Raw genomic sequence first — 12,922 nt, 5'->3', positions numbered from 1 at the left:
GGGATGGGGGAGCCTGGTGGGCTGCCGTCTATGGGGTCGCACAGGGTCGGACACGACTGAAGCAACTTAGCAGCAGCAGCAGTGGCTTCTTGATGTCCCATTTCCCCTTGTCCTGCTGCTTACCCTGGGCCCCACCATCCTTTCTCAGTCTCCTGTACCATCTTCATACCCCTGCCTGCCAGAGCCCTGTGTAGTACTTCCAGAATCTTCTCTCCTGTCATCTCTTTATTGTGGTCCCATTCAGCTGAATGTTTGGTCTCTTCCAGTGCTTTTATTGACAATCTCACATCAATGACTGAATGGGCATTTTTCAGCCTTTTTCTCTCATTTAAGTACCAGACCTATATCTTAAACTAATTTTTTATGTCTCCAGATTTATATTCTCCAGGCTCCACAAATTCAAACCCAAACAAATGAGTCTATTTTACTTTTTTATTTCTTTATAACTTCAACAGCACAACTGTCATCAACTATTTTTTTCAGGCTAGAAAAATAGTAAGTACTCTCAATTTCTCTTTCTCTCCTTCATTGCCTTAAGGTAGATAGTTTCCAAATTTTATTTGTCCTAAGTCTAATTTCCAGTGCCTTGGTTGGTTTTCTCATTCTTGTCTGATCTCCAACCATAGCTTCCTAAATGGCTATTTATTTTCCAAGTCTTCAAGTTACAAGAATCATCATTAATTTAGTTTGTTTTCTTAAAATATGAATCTTAAGTATAATTCCCCCCCCCAGATACATCACAATACCTGAAAGGCCCTGTTACAAATCTAGAAATATGACACTTAAAGGATGGGACCCTATAGTCAGATAGAGTTGGATTAGTATCTGAGGCAGTCAATATTACTAGTTGTATGTGAATTTAAACAAGTTTAATTTCTTTGAAGCACAGAATCCTCATCTGATCTTATATAGAATCATAAAGAAATGTGAGAATTAGAGAAAATATATACAAAACTCCTACCACAGTTTTGGCAACATAGGAGGTTTTCAATAAGTGGTAATTAAGGTCTGCTGCTGCTGCTGCTGCTGCTAAGCGCTTCAGTCGTGTCCGACTCTATGCTACCCCATAGACGGGGGCACACTGTCTCTGGGATTCTCCAGGCAAGAACACTGGAGTGGGTTGCCATTTCCTTCTCCAATGCATGAAAGTGAAAAGCAAAAGTGAAGTGGCTCAGTCGTGCCTGACTCTTAGCGAACCCATGGACTGCAGCCTACCAGGCTCCTCTGTCCATGGGATTTTCCAGGCAAGAGTGCTGGAGTGGGGTGCCATTGCCTTCTCTGAATTAAGGTCTAACACTTCCCTTTCTTTTCAACCCAGTAATCTAAGCATCAATAGATATGAGATTTCAGCATTTTCCAAATATGTCTAGTTCATGCCACTGGCTCTACGAATATCATTTCTGCCTTCATTACTGCCTTCATTACTAAATAAATTCTTCCATGTCTATAGAGATATTTTTACACACATGTATATATATGTATACTTATATATATATATATATATATATATATATGTATACTTTTTGTGAATTATTCTGTGACATTTAGGTAGCATTTGTGTGATTTATTACACCTCTTTTTTTTTTTTTAGTTACAATTCTTTGTCATTTGAATAACTCACTTAGGTAAGGAAGCCCTGTGTCTCATTGACTTGGCGCCTAGATTATTTATATACTCAGTAAATATTTGCTGAATGAATACAGTATGATCTTTCTACAAATACCTACATTACAGAATTTTGCCCAAATTAAATGTAACTTTCATTTTTTCTCCTGGTTTCTTCCCCAAATCTAGATATTTTAATCTCTATTTTCTAATTCTTTTAAGAATTTTTCCTCAAAATTATTACCAAATTAAAAAGTTTTTGGAAAGATAGTACCTCAGTTATATGTACTTTGTCAGTCAGTCATGTCCAACTCTTTGTGGCCCCATGGACTGTAACCTGCCAGGCTCTTCTCCCAATGGAATTTCCAGGCAAGAATAATGAATGGGTTGCCACTTCCTACTCCATATGATCTTTGGGACCCAGGAACTGAACCTCTCTTGCCTCTCCTGCATTGGCAGTGGATTCTTTACCCCTAGCGCCACCTTGGGAGCCCATTTGTTATGAGAAGGTTTTTTATGTGTTTGCCTGTGTTATTTGGGGGCTACCCTGGTGTCTCGATCCTAAAGAATCTGCCTGCAATGCAAAGACCTGATTTTTATCCCTGGGTCAGGAAGATTAACATAGTAAAATGAATATTTGATAAAATGGCGGCAAAGATGTGGAAAACATTTATATAAAATATTATACAGGATAAAGTTATATAGTGGAAAAAAAAACACAGGCTTTGAAAACAATCTGCCTGGGCTTTTTCTTCCCTGTATCTTCTTTTTCTTACCTTCTGGATTTTCCCTGTAGCTCAGATGGTAAAGAATCTGCCTGCAGTGCAAGAGACCCACGTTCGATACCTGAGTCAGGAAGATCCTTTGGAGAAGAGAATGGCAATCCACTCCAGTATTCTTGTCTGGAGAATCCCTTGGACAGAGAAGCCCGGTGGGCCACAGTCCATGGGGTCGCAAAGAGTCTGACACAACTAAGCATCTAACAGTAGTATGCTATAGTTGTGATTCTCACTAAACCTACTGAAGCTTTATTTCAGCTACTTGATTGTGATTAGTAATACCTATGTCTAAGGTTAAAGTGAACATTGAAGGTAAAATAAACATGTAAAGTTACTACACAGTACTTTTACTGAAATGGAAACATTTTCTTCAGATTTCTTTTTTTTTCAGATTTCTTAAAAATATATAAAAATTCAAAGAAATCAGCAAAAGAAAAGACAATTTACAGGAGACACATTAATAAATTTTGAAATACAGTATTCATTTTCTGTAAAAACTACGTGCAAATTAAATTAACATTGAGAGATCATTTTATAACCACTAAAGGAACAATATTTTTAGGTATATAACAACTAACTCCAGAATAGTTTTTGTGTATCTGGTATACTGATTTATTGCTGTTGGCACTATAAATGTATATAGCCCTTTCATAAAACGCAATAGATTTATGTACAATAAGATCTATAATAATATCTATGACTAACTTGATACGTTTTTATATGCTGCTACTGCTAAGTCGCTTCAGTCGTGTCCAACTCTGTGCGACCCCATAGACGGCAGCCCACCAGGCTCCCCCATCCCTGGGATTCTCCAAGCAAGAAGATTGGAGTAGGTTGCCATTTCCTTCTCCAATGCATGAAAGTGAAAAGTGAAAGTGAAGTCACTCAGTCGTGTCCAACTCTTGGTGACCCCATGGACTGCAGCCTACTAGGCTCCTCCATCCATGGGATTTTCCAGGCAAGAGTATTGGAGTGGGGTGCCATTGACTTCTCTGACATTTCTATATATATATTCTATATATATAAATATAAATAAATTTCACTTTATTCTCATTAAATAATTCAATAAGAATAGGAGGCTATAAACATTGTAACCATATTATAAAAGTAAGAAAGAAAAGGCAAAATTAATGTCAGAAATATTTTTTATTTAAACAAATATCCAGAATATTGTTATTTCAACTCATAATCCATGTGAAAGATACCAATGAGAGATTTTCCATTACTTACTACCAACTCCTTGAAGTATGGTACATATTTTTTACTTAGTCCAAAGCACATTTCACTTTGGAATAATCATTTTTCCAACTTGAATAGCCACATATGACAAGCTCCTACCATTTTAGACAGGGCAGATTACAGACATATATTCAGGAAAAATAGAAATATTCTTAATGACTTATATGCTGTTGTTTCAACTATGAAGATGAAGTGTTCATTTTCATAGGTATTTTGGTATACAAAAGTGTAAAAAGAGGAGTGCAAGATTTTGTCTCTTTCTATACAAAATTAATTATTCTCACACATTTTTTTTTCAGTTAAAAAATCTTAAGCCTTCAAGTGCCTAATTTGTAAACTACAGCCACTGTCTCTGTATACCTTCATAGAAAATGGTGGTGATCTTCAATTTGTATTATGTTCACATTTTAACGTCATTTCTATGGAATTAATGTCTTTCTAATTCAGATATGTTTGGTATGCAAAATAGCCTGAATATTCTCATAGTAACAAATATAATATCTTTCTGAATTCAGTCAGTCTGGCAGCCTGCTACTTTCACAGTTTGTGCAGTCTATATTTGGTTGATCCTGTAAGTTAGTAAGGTAAGTAAATACACTCAGAACCTCATTTAAAAAAATCTCTAGTATTGTGTTTCGCATGGGTTAGACACAAATGCATGATTGTTGAATTAGTTTATTGTATACTTCTATCAATTGAATTGGAGTGGATTTGTTGAAATTTTCTTAGGATTTTCTTTTTCTTCATCTATTTCAGTATGATGTGTCATAAGAAAGGAAAGCCAGAAACATGGATAACAAAAGTATTAGAACTTTTGACAGCCCTGTAGATGAAAACAGAATTCTTTCATATAGCTATTTTCCACCTAAACATTTCTGCATGAATGAAATATGTCGGGATTTTTGCCTTTCATTTTCTACCACTTAATTGAGGTTTAATTTTGATATGTAAAAAGCCATTCATTTAATTTATACAACTTGATGCTTCAGGGGTGTGTATATACACTTACCTGGGCTTCTCAGGTGCCTCAGTGGTAAAGAATCTGCCTGACAATGTAGGAGACACAGGAAATGCATATCCCTGGGTCAGGAAGGTCCCCTGGAGGAGAAAATGGCAACCAACCCACTTCAGTATTCTTGCCAGGTTAATTCTATGGACAGAGGAGTCTGGTGGACTCACAAGAGGTGGGCAAAACTGAGCAAACACACAAATACAAATATACCCTTGGAACTTTCACCACCACAAGGCCATAGATGTATCCCATCATCCCTCAAACTTTCCTATCTCCCCCCCTGCTTATGATTTTAATTATTTGTGTGTGTATTTGCATGTGTTTCTGTGCTTGTGGTAAGAACACAATTTCTACCATCTTTTAAGTATACAATACAGGATTATTAGTTATACTCACTAAACTTCATAGTAGATCTCCAGAATTAATTTCCTTTGAATAATGGAAACACTGTACCCTTTGACCATCACCTGCTCATTTCCTCCTCCACATGACTCATGATAATCACTATTCTGTGCTCTGCTTCTCTAGTTTGACTACTTTTCATTCCACTTATAAATTAGATCATTTAGTACTCGTCTTTCTGTGTCTGGCTTATTTCACTTAGCATAATTATCCTCCAGGTCCATTCATGTCATTAAAATGGGAAGATCTTCTTCTTTAAGGCTAATAATATTCTATTATATATATTAACAAATATTTCATTATATATATTTAGGATATATATTTTCCAAATATATATTCCATTATATATATTTAAACAGGTTATTTCCATATCTTGGTTATTTCGGATATGCTGCAATGAACTTGGGCGTACAGATATTTCTCCAAGAATCTGATTTCAGTTCATTTGGATAAATACCCACAAGTTGGATTGCTAGATCATATGGTAGTTCTATTTTTAAATAGAACGATTTATGTTTACATTTTTAAACCTCCATACTGTTTTCCATAATGACTGCACAAATTCACATTCCCAAAAACAGTGTGCAAGATTCCCTTTTATCCACATCCTCAGCAACACTTGTTATTATTTTTTTTAACAATAGCCATCTTAAAAGTTATAAGGTGATATCTCATTGTGGATTAGTGTTAAGGTGCATTTTATCTGTGTTTCCTTCTTAAAATTTCACTATTTCAGGACTGGATATGAATCTTTAATCCATTTTGAGTTGAATTTTGTACATGGTAAAAAGAGGGTACAATTTCATTGCTTTCCATATAGATATATAGTGTTCCTAATACTGTTTACTGAAGAGACTATACTTTCCCATTTTGTATTCATAGAGCCCTTGTAGAAGAACTGTACAGTTATCTGTAGCTATGTTGTTTTTGGTGTTGTTTTTCTGCAGTCTCTGTCTGTTCCACTGGTTTATGTCAGTTTTAATGCCAGCATAACTCTGTTTGGATTACTATAGCTTTGTAATATGGTTTGAAATCAGGGAACATGATGCTTTCAGTTTTGTTATTCTTTCTCAAGATTGCCTTTGTTGTTTGTATTCCTTTGAGTTTTCGTATGAATTGTAGGATTGTTTTTTTCTATGTCTATGAAAAATGTCATTGAAATTTTGATAGGGATTGAATTGAATCTCTAGGTCACTTTGGCTAGTATGAACTTAGAGTGACATTAATTCTTCCAATCCATGAACTTGAGTTATCTTTCCATATATTTGTATCTGCAAATTCTGTTATCAATGGTTGATAGTTTTCAATGTACAAATTTTACTTAAATTTGTTCTTGAATATTTAATTATTTTTTATTTTATTTTAAATGGAATTGTTTTATTAATTTTTCAGACATTTATTTTTGATGTATAGAAATGTGAATGATTTCTGCTAATTTTGTATCCTATAACTTTACTAAATTTGTTTATTAGTTCTGACAGTTTTTTGGAGGAGTTTTTAGAGTTCATTATGTATAAAGTCATATTATCTCCAGACAATTTTACTTTTACTTCTCTGATTTAGATAACTTCGATTTCCTTTTCTTATCTAATGGTTCTGGTTAGAACTTCTCAGTTCAGTTTAGTTCAGTCACTTAGTTGTGTATAATTCTTTGTGACCCCATGGTCTGCAGCATGGCAGGCTTCCCTGTTCATCACCAAATCCCAGAACTTGCTCAAACCCATGACCATGAAGTTGGTGACGCCATCCAGCCATCTCATCTGCTCTGTCATCCCCTTCTCTTCTTGCCTTCAGTCCCCCCAGCATCAGGGTCTTTTCCACAGAAAGAAGTTCCATAGAACTTCTAGTGCTCTACCAAATAGTAGTGGCAAGAGTGGCTATCCCTGTCTTGTCCATGATTTTAGAGAACATTTTCTGCTTTTCCCCGTTGGATATGATCTTAGCTGTTAGCTTGTCATATATATGTTTTCCTTTATTATGTTGAGGTACATTCCTTCCATACTTAATTTGTTGAGAGTTTTTATCAAGAACAAATATTAAATTTTGTGAAATTTTTTTCTACATCTCTTGTAGATGATTATATAATTTTTGTCCACATTCTGTTAATATGATGTATCATATTTACTGATTTGCAAGGGATGAACCATCCTTGCATTTCAGGGATAAATCCCACTTGATTGAAGTATACAATAATTTTAATGTACTGTGGAATTCAGTTTGCTAGGATTTTGTTAAGGATTTTTGCATCTATGTTTATCAGGTTTGAGTGAGCTGTGTGTGCTCTGACATTTTTTAGTTGTGTCCAGTTCTTTGCAACCACATGGAATGTAGTCCTCTGTCCATGGGATTTTCCAGGCAAGAAAGGGAATCTTCCCAGCTCAGTGATCAAACCCACATCTCCTGCGTCTTCTTTGTTGGCAGGTGAATTCTTAACTACTGAACTACCTGGGAAGCCTTATCAGGATTGCTGCTCTGTAATTCTCTCTCTCTCTCTCTTTTTTTTTTAATGGTGTCCTTTTCTGGTTTTGATATCATGATAATGCTACTTTCATAAAATGAGTTTGGAAATGTCCCCTTCTTTCCCAACTGCTGCAAGGACTCTTCTCTTTTTGCTGTTCCTAGCTGCCCCCAAAGTTTGAGCCATTCTGATTGTTTCAATATGGTAGGTGGGACTAGACAGTAAAGGGCCTCCTGGTCAGTGCCTCACAAGGCTGGAGAAACCAGATACTCACTTAGACTCTGACTTTCCGTCAAGGGAGATATCTCTGGCCTAGTGAGTCTCTCTTAGCACTGGATTGTGTCACTTTGGGCAATCAGTGACACAGATAAAGTGAAACTGTTCTTTCCTTCTTCCAGCATCTATTCTTGGATGTTTTGCTCTAATGAGGGATTTAAACCTCTCAACTAAACTCCTGGGCTCCCATGAAGTAACTCTTCTTTGTGAGTAATTATGGAAATCAGTATTTTTGTGGAGAGTTGAGGACTAGAACCTCCTGTTCCACTATTTTACTGATGTCACTCTGAAATGTTCTGTGCCTTTCATATTTTATTGATGATTATTTAGATATTTATTGATAATTTTTTAAATATTTATTTAATCTGTAATATAATTCCTATTCTGTTGAAATTAGATTTTCACCTAATTTTAATTTGTTTTCTCAACCAAGTTTCAAACTGCTTGAGGACAGGAACATTGCATATTATTCCTAAAACCTGAATAATCTCAAATGATGTTATGCCTAATAAAATCTTTAAAATGTGTTCATCTAATTTATAAATACTAAAGTTAATTAAGATTAAAAAATATGAACACAAGAATTAAAATTATATTTTCTTCATATATAATAAAAATATTGGTTTTAAGTACTTTTTAATATAATTGGGCTATCAAAAACATCTAATAGTAAATAAATATGTATTTCATTAAGAAGAAAGAAAACAGAAAGAGTGAAAATATAAAAATTATGGAGTGCCATGTTATTTGAAAATGTTAATAAAATTAAAATGTTTCTTTGTATTTTTTGTAACTTTGTAGAAAAGTCTCCTTTGATTAAAACAACTGATTTTCAAATGATCTATGCCTTCATACATATCTACTATTGTGGGCAATAATTCCTTAGAAGAAATGCAGTAGCCCACATAGTCAACAAAAGAGTGAAGTGCAGTACTTGAGAGTATTCTCAAAAATGACAGAATAATCTCTATTCATTTCCAAGGCAAGCCATCAATATCACGGTATTCCAAGTCTATTCCCCAACCAGTAACACTGGAGAAGCTGAAGTTGAACGGTTCTATGAAAACCTACAAGACCTTCTAGAACTAACACCCCCAAAATATGTCCTTTTCATAATAGGGTCAGTCAGTCAGTTCAGTCGCTCAGTCATGTCCGACTCTTTGCGACCCCATGAATTGCAGCACACCAGGCCTCTTGGTCCATCTCCAACTCCCGGAGTTCACTCATAATAGGGTACTGGAATGCAAAAGTAGGAAGTCAAGAGATACCTGGAAAAAAAAAAGAGATACCTGGAGTAAAAGGCAAATTTGGCCTTAGGTACAAAATGAATCAGGGCAAGGCTAACAGAGTTTTGCTAAGAGAACACGCTGTTCATAGCAAACACACTCTTCCAACAACACAAGGGAAGACTCTACACATGGACATAACCAGGTGGTCAATATTGAAATCAGATTGATTATATTCTTTGCAGTCAAAGATGAAGAAGCTCTATACAGTCAGCAAAAAAAAAAAAAAAAAAAAAAAAGACTGGGAGTTGACTATGGTAGCTTAGATCATGAACTCCTTTTGCCAAGTTCAGACTTAAATGGAAGAAAGTAGGGAAAACCACTAGACCATTCAGGTATGACCTAAATCAAATCCCTTTCAACTATACAGTGGAAGTGACAAATAGATTCAAGGGATTAGATTTGATAGAGTGCCTGAAAAACAATGGATGGAGGTTCGTGACATTGTACAGGAGGCAGTAATCAAGAAAAATAAATGCAAAAAGGCCAAATGGTAGTCTGACAAGGCCTTACAAATAGCTGAGGAAAGAATAAAAGTGAAAGGCAAAGAAGAAAAAGAAAGATATACCCATTTGAATGCAGAGTTCCAAAGAATAGCTAGGAGAGTATAGAAAGCCTTCCTCAGTGGTTAATGCAAAGAAATAGAGGAAAACAATAGAATGCGAAAGTCTAGAGATCTCTCAAGAAAATTAGAGATACCAAGGAAATATTTCAGGCAAAGTTGGGCACAATAAAAGACAGAAATGGTATGGCCCTAACAAAAGCAGAAGATATGAAGAAGAGGTGGCAAGAATACATGGAAGAACTATACAAAAAAAATGTCTTCATAACCCAGATAATCACGATGGTTTGATCACTCACCTAGAGCCAACACTTTGTAATGTGAGATCAAGTGGGGCTTAGGAAGCATCACTACAAATAAAGCTAATGGAGGTCATGCCATTCCAGTTGAACTATTTCAAATCCTAAAAGAAGATGCTGTGGAAGTGCTCCACTCAATATGTCAGCAAATTTGGAAAAGTCAGCAGTGGCCACAGGACTGGAAAAGGTCGGTTTTTATTCCAATTCCAAAGGAGGGCAGTGCCAAAGAATGTTCAAACTAACACACAATTGCGCTCATTTCACATGCTAGCAAACTAATGCTCAAATTTCCCCAAGCCAGGCTTCAACAGTACATGAACCCTGAATTTCCAGTTGTTTAAGCTGGATTTAGAAAAGGCAGAGGATCAAATTGCCAACATCTGTTGGATTATAGAAAAAAGCAAAAGAATTCCAGAAAACCTCTACTTCTGCTTTATTGATTATGCCAAAGCCTTTGACTGTGTATACGAAAACAAACTGTTGAAAATTCTTCAAGAGATGGGAATACCAGACCATCTAACTTGTCTCTTGAGAAAACTGTATGCAGATCAAGAAGCAACAGTTAGAACTGGACATGGAACAACAGACTCGTTCCACACTGGGAGAGGAGTATATCAAGGCTATATTATCACCCCGCTTATTTAACCTTTATGCAGAGTACATCCTGTGAAATACCAGGCTGGATGAAGCACAAGCTGGAATCAAGATTGCCAGGAGAGACATCAATACCCTCAGATACGCAGATGATACCACCCTGATGGCAGAAATCTAAGAGGAACTAAAGTGCCTCTGATGAATGTGAAAGAGGAGAGTGAAAAAGCTGACTTAAAACTCAGCATTCAAAAAACTAAGATCATGGCATCTGGTCCCATCACTTCATGGCAAATAGATGGGGAAACAATGGAAACAGTGACAGACTTAATTTTTTTTTTTTTTTTTTTGCTCCAAAATCACTGCAGATGGTGACTGCAGCCATGAAATTAAAAGATGCTTGTTCCTTGGAATAAAATCTATGATAAACCTAGGCAGAATGTTAAAAATCAGAGACATTTCTTTGCCAACAAACGTCCATCTAGTCAAAGCTATGGTTTTTCCAGCAGTCGTGGATGGGTGTGAGAGTTGGCCTATGAAGAAAGCTGGGAGCTGAAGAATTGATGCTTTTGAACTGTGGGTTTGGAGAAGTTTCTTGAGAGTCCCTTGACTGCAAGGAGATCAAACTAGTCCATATTATAGGAAATCAGTCCTGAATATTCATTGGAAGAACTGATGCTGAAACTCCAATACTTTGGCTACCTGATGTGAAGAACTGATTCTTTGGAAAATACCTTGATGCTGGGAAAGATTGAAGGCAGGAGAAGGGTTCAACAGAAGATGAAATGGCTAGATGGCATCACTGACTCGATGGACATGAGTTTGGGCAAGCTCCTGGAGATAGTGATGGACAGGGAAGCCTGGTGTGCTATAGCCCATGGGGTAGCAAAGACTCAGGTATGACTGAGCTACTGTTCAGTCTGACTGATGACTGACTGATGTCTTCAGACTAAGTGTGACCAGCTTTTGGGTATACTTTCTTTTCTTTTTATCAACCTTCTGCAATAATTCAGATATTTCCTTTGCAGTCTCAGTTTTATTACTTTTCTCTGCTAGTGCATTAGGTCATTGTTTAAAAAAAATGATCACAACTGAGCTTATCTAATCTAAAGCAGATTTAGACTGTAAATGAGTCAGCTGCCATTTGTAAACAGTCCTTGGTGCCAGAAGTCCAGTCTTCATTTGTAAATCTCCACAACAATGGCTGTATTGTCTATTACCATTTATAGTATGCAAAGCCAGAATGTGATTACACATATTTTGTAAAATGAGAACTGCTGAAATATTAGTATTTATGTCTGTTTGTGTGTGTGTGTGTGTGTGTGTGTATATATATATATAATGAAAGTGAAAATGTTTGTCACTCAGTTATGTCTAAGTCTGTGACACAATGGACTGTAGCCTGTATCCATGAAATTCTCCTGGCAAAAATACTAGAGTGGTTTGCCACTTCTTACTCCAGGGGATCTTCCTGATCCAGAGATCAAATCCAGGTCTCCTGCATTGCAGGCAGGTTCTTTATTGTCTGAGCCATATATGTGTATATATTTATATGTATATTATGCATATCTATATACCTATAGATATAAAAACACCAATTATGTATCCAGTAATTAAGATTTTTAATGACACACTAAATATTTATGGTATATTTTCTTGTATACAATCTTCTGTTTCCCCATGAGCTATCCTAATTTGGGCAGTTATTTAAATAGAGTCACCTCATTATGGTTGTTTTTCAGTTGTCTTGGGAACAATATAATAAGGCTAGTAAGATATTTTTTTCAAGATCTGAAAAAGAAAATATTTGGAAGATATTTAAGCTGTTTAAACATCAGATTTGAAGGAAAATAAGAACTGGGCAATTAATTATGGACAAAATATCATTATAGTAGGTGATAGACACATAGATATTTATATGCTGATGAATTTCATTGATGTGAATCCACTGGATTTCTACTCAGTTGTTTTAACTACTGAACCATTTTCACGTTAGAGCTTATCAAATATTGCATGCATTTCAATAGCAGCAGCATTTTAAAAGACCTTAAATTCCCTAAGGCAATGAAGTGTCTGATGTAATAGATCTCTTAATGTAAAGTTTTGCTTAGTGCATGACCTGAATGACTTTGCTGAATCTCCTTGCCTGAATCAGTACTAATAATATTTTAATTTGGCTCTCAGAGAATCAAGTGTGAGGCCTTAATATACTAGAAATTAAATGGTAGTTCTTTATAGAAAATAATAATGGGGCAGAAAACATTGTAGTTGTACCTTTGAATGATGCAACCAGATTTCTGCCTTTACAGACTTATCTTTTTTGATTGAGAACATGATTTTAATGTATAGTTTTGTTCTGATCTGCTTGCTTTGCTCTTTTGTTTCCCCAGAACTATAATCTATAAATTGTCAA

At 35.7% G+C, this 12,922-nt stretch overlaps 1 long non-coding RNA gene across 2 annotated transcripts in view; it reads left to right on the top strand.

Moving 5' to 3' along the window:
- The window catches only part of LOC132658473 (uncharacterized), a 190,544-nt gene that overhangs the window by 164,892 nt on the left and 12,730 nt on the right, over nucleotides 1–12,922 (top strand). The window contains exon 3 of one of the 2 annotated variants that reach the window (XR_009598155.1): nucleotides 4,139–4,207. The exons of the other annotated variant lie outside the window; for it this stretch is intronic. This is a non-coding gene — a long non-coding RNA (uncharacterized LOC132658473). The remainder of the gene's footprint in view (nucleotides 1–4,138; nucleotides 4,208–12,922) is intronic. 2 annotated transcript variants of the gene reach the window in all.

Source organism: Ovis aries, chromosome 1, assembly GCF_016772045.2.
Source record: "Ovis aries strain OAR_USU_Benz2616 breed Rambouillet chromosome 1, ARS-UI_Ramb_v3.0, whole genome shotgun sequence".
NCBI lineage: Eukaryota > Metazoa > Chordata > Mammalia > Artiodactyla > Bovidae > Ovis > Ovis aries.
This window is presented reverse-complemented; position numbering and strand designations above follow the sequence as displayed.